We start from the raw sequence: 4812 nt of genomic DNA, 5'->3' as shown, positions 1-4812 counted from the left end.
GTGTATTTCAAAGATCCATGGCCTCCCATCAGATGTGGCTTCAGGCTCATTTTTACAACTGACATCTCTGGAATGGGGAAAACAGGGACCCACATCTGTGAAGCCCCATCCCCGGGAGCCCTCCTCCCGACTGGCTGCACAGCTCATCTGAGCCCAGGTTTTGGACTATCACTGGAGGCTGGACATACCCTTCTCTATGGCAGACCCTGTTCCTGGGTTCCTGGATGAGGCAGGGTCACACCTGACACAAAATGAGGGGCCCAAAGGACAGAGCCTAGGCATTAAGGGTGTCTGCCAGGGCCCCTCCCAGCACCTTGGGACCCTTATATCAGTAAGTTCTTAGCTTGTGTCTGATTTCTGTTTCACAGTCTAGAAACTGGAACTGCCATAATCCCACATCCCTTTCCTCCCATCATAGTCATTTCCTCTTATGTCATGGGAGATACAGTTTTGCCTGTCTCAGCATAGCAGAGTCCAGGGCCTTCCCAGAACAGACCTTCAGACAGAGCAGGCTCCAGGGCCCAGCACGATGCCCATCCCTGCCTCTCAGCCCTGCCTGCCCCCTCATCCCTACTGTTGCCTCTGGCTGCTGCGACTCACAAGTGAATGCCCCCACTCTCAGGTACCGTGGTGCAGGGATGCTCTCCTGAGTTTGACAGCAGTACCATTTCACCACCTGCAGTGGGGTGGATGAATCTCTGTTCTAGGGCCTCTTTCTTTGTTGCCCTTTCCTCTTTAAGACACTTTCCTAAATAGTTTGATTTATAACTAGTGTCTCCCAAACAAAATCCCTCCAGAATTCTTATTGCTTGGAGGGGTTGCTTTCTCTCCTATCCAAGCATTTCCCCGTGACAGGGGTACCCAGTTCCTCTCAATTTCCACACCCCTGACTTCCTGTGAAGGTTCCACAGCCCCCTAGGCCTGACCTGCAGGACCTGATGCCATCCTGAGGGAAGAAGTAGAGTTGCAGTATTTGGCTCATCAGTCGCAGGAGGGAGGCAAGGATGCTGTCATTAGGATGAATACAGATAGATGGGTAGGTAATTAATAGATTCAATAGACAGGTAGATAGACAGATGACAGATAACAACAAGCAATACACATGAAATGTAGAACTATTAGAAAAAAAGAACTGAAAGCCAAGGAAAGATGTGCGCTTTCTAGAATCACCAGGTTGTCAGGGCTGGAGCCTGGCCTGCTGGACTTGTGGTTAAAAAGGGAAAGCCCATTTCACAGAAGTCCTTCTAGGAACACAGTCCTGAGTGTTTCAGGTTTCAGTCTCACAGCAAAATTGCCAGAGAAGTTTTACTTTCCATGTTGTATAGATTACATAGGTAAGAAAATAGAGGCTCAGGGAGGTTATTTTCTCAAGGTAAAACATCAATGTCAGTCCATTTTCTGTTGCTTAGAATAGAATACATGCAACTGGATAATTTATAAAGGAAAAGAATTAATTTCTTATAGTTATAAAGGCTGAGATGTTCAAGGTCAAGGGGCCATGTTGGGTGAGAGCCTTCTTGCTGGTGAGGACTCTCTAAATAGAGTGCGGAGACAGCACAGGGTATCACATGGTGAGGGGACTGAGCATGCTAGGGCACTATGCTTGGGTCTCTCTCCCTCTTCTTATAAAGCCAGCAGTTCCCCTCCCATGATAGCCCATTAATCCATTAATTTATGAACTAATGCAGAGTCTTTATGACCCAATCACCCCTTAAAGACCCTACCTCTAAGTACTGCACATTAAGGATTGGATTCCAACATGAATTTTGGAGGGAACAAATATTTAAACTGTGGCAATCAAGTAAGCAATAGAGGAGGCATTGAAACCTGGGTCAGTGGGATTCCACTAGCTCTTACTTTGACCTCTTCACTGTGCTGCTTCTATATACATTGAACTTTTAACAAAAATAGGGTTACACAAAATATGATTTATTTGCTCTTTTACTCAATGATGAATTGGGGACCATTTTCTATGTAAATGTACATGTGTCTGCAATATCATCAATACATTCCCTAATATATACATCAACATTATCATCTCAATAGCTACATAGTTTTCCATTTTGTGGATGCACCATCATCTATCTAACTGACTGCTATTCTTGGACATGGCCTCACATCAAACTTTTTTATATTGTAAATACAGAAAACGCCTTTCCTTTAAAAAGCATCTTCACCCTTGTCTGATTGTTTCTTTTGACTAACACCCTAGAAGAGGAATTACTAAGTCAAAGGAATGAGTTTTACTGGGAAATTGCATTTCAAAAGTGTTTTTTGGTTTCAGAAACAACTCCCCAATAAAATGTGAGTGTCTCAATATCAGTAATACATTATCTCACCACACACAGCACTGAAGCAGCAGCAACGGACGGGGCGGTTGTTGGGCGGGGTGGGTATTTTGAACATTTGTGACCAAAACAGATTTGGTTAAAGTATTTCCTCTTTACTTGTTTAAATATGGGTTTGTCACGTGTACACAGATCATAAGATCATGACTATACTGCCGTATTGCCATTTAGAAAGGTTGTGTCAATTTTTATTCCCATCAGCAGTATTGGGAGTGCCTGCCTTACCACACCCTTAGCAATGCAGAAAATTGGCAACTTTTTCACATTTGCTAAGCTAATACTCTAAAAATTGTGTCTGCTCTTAGCTTTTAGGAAGAAGAAATGTTTATTTTATTTTATTTTTTATTATACTTCAGGCTTGCTGTCAAAATAATTCAAACAGGAAAGAAATGTACAAGTACATAACAAAAGTCCACATACTCATCTGGCTCCCTGGAGACAGCTACTTTTTTTTCGTTTGCCTTCTTCAAGAGAGCTTTCTTCCACTAACATAAAATGCCAACTTGATCATACAATAAATCTATCTATTTCTTTGGTTCCAATTCTAGGCTTTCTCTTCTGTTTTACCGACCTCTCTGCTTGCCTTTGTACCAACCTGCCTCTATTATTAATGGCAGCCTGAAATGTGCTCTTTCATATGCTGAAACCCGTGTACATTTTTTTTTTTAATTTTCCAGCTAGTCAGTCATGGATGTTGGCAATTTGTTTCTGGTTTAACTATGCATTTCACTGAATTACTGGGTTGTTCAACATCTTTTCTAGATGTATCTCTTCTCTTGTGACTTGCTGACTATGTCCTTTGCAAGAGCTGTCTGTCTTGTCTCTATGTCTCTGTTGATACCCAGTTATACAATTTGCCTATTCTAAAATCTAATTATGGAAAGAAATAATTAATGAGCCTTCAATTGCAATCTAAACCCAGGCACCGGGACCACAGCCTCAGCCCCAGCTGGAGCTTGGAGCTGATTTGCCCTCCTCCAGGAGTGGCAGGTGAGGAGGAGCTGCAGGTGATTCAGCCTGAGGAGTCTGTGTCAGTCACAGCAGGAGAGACGGCCACTCTGCATGGCACTGTGACCTTCCTGATCCCCGTGGGGCCCATCCAGTGGCTCAGAGGAGCTGGACCAGGCCCCGAATTAATCTACAGTTGAAAAGGAGGCCACTTCCCCTGGACAAGAACTGTTTCAGACCTCACAAAGAGAAACAACACAAACTATTTCATCCGCATCAGTAGCATCACGCCAGCAGATGCTGGCACCTACTACTATGTGAAGTTCCAGAAAGGGAGCCCTGACATGGAGATTAAGTCTGGACCAGGCATCTAGATGTTTGTGCATGGTGAGTACAGCTCCCTAGAAATCCAGCCATTGTTCTAAAACAAATTACAGTCCCTGGGAGCCTAGCCCGAGTCTCCCCTTTGTTGGCTGTTATGCCAAGATTAAGAATAGAAGATGAGGATGTTGAGAGGTCACAGTGAAGGAGAAGAGTGAAATGTAACCCCAGAGCCATCTATCAATAGACTCCTAACTCTTCAGAATCTTACAGCTTCCAAAGGCCCACAAAGCACAGTGGGTAAAAGTAGACTACAGAGCCAGATGGCCTGGGATCAACTTCTTGTTCTGCCATTTACATGCTATGTGACCTTAATTCTTATTTTTTTATTGATTTTTATTTATCTATTTTAGACAAGATCTCTCTCTCTCTCTCTCTCTCTCTGTTGCCCAGGCTGGAGTGCAGTGGCATAATCCCAGCTCATTGCAACCTCTGCCTCCCAGGTTCATGTGATTATGTGATTCTCGTGCCTCAGCCTCCTGAGTAGCTGGGATAATAGGCATGAGCCATCGTTCCCAGCTAATTTTTTTGTTTTTTGTTTTTTGAGACGGAGTTTCACTCTTATCGCCCAGGCTGGAGTGCAGTGGTGCGATCTTGGCTCACTGCAACCTCCGCCTCCTGGGTTCAAGTGATTCTCATACCTCAGACTCCCGAGTAGCTGTAATTACAGGCACCTGCCACCACACCCAGCTAATTTTTTTGTATTTTTGTTAGAGACGGGGTTTCACCATTTGGGCCAGGCTGCTCTTGAACTCCTGATCTCAGGTGATCTGCCCGCCTTGGCCTCCCAAAGTGCTGGAATTACAGAAGTGAGCCACCACACCCAGACTTTATTTTTTTGTATTTTTTTTAGTAGAGACGGGGTTTCACCATGTTGACCAGGCAGGTCTCAAACTCCTGACCTCAAGTGATGTGCTTACCTCAGCCTCCCAAATGCTGGGATTACACATGTGAGCCACTACACCAGGCCACTTAAAGCATTTTAAAAAATAACAATAATAATTAAAAAGTTATCCTAGAATTTTTGCCCAGCAAAAATGTCTTGTAATAAATAAAATATTTTATTTATTTATCTATTTTTTGAGCCAATCTTGCTTTCTCAGCCAGGCTGCAGTTAAGTACTCACTTCGGCAAC

At 43.7% G+C, this 4812-nt stretch overlaps 1 pseudogene; it reads left to right on the top strand.

Annotated features, from left to right (window-relative positions):
* The first annotated feature begins 491 nt into the window (after positions 1–491).
* Positions 492–3670, top strand: LOC108293961 (annotated as a pseudogene).
* The last annotated feature ends 1142 nt before the right edge of the window (positions 3671–4812 follow it).

This window comes from Cebus imitator, unplaced genomic scaffold (assembly GCF_001604975.1).
Source record: "Cebus imitator isolate Cc_AM_T3 unplaced genomic scaffold, Cebus_imitator-1.0 Scaffold18, whole genome shotgun sequence".
Classification (NCBI taxonomy): Eukaryota; Metazoa; Chordata; class Mammalia; order Primates; family Cebidae; genus Cebus; species Cebus imitator.
Note: the sequence above shows the minus strand (reverse complement) of the source record. Positions and strands in the feature narration are given on the sequence as shown.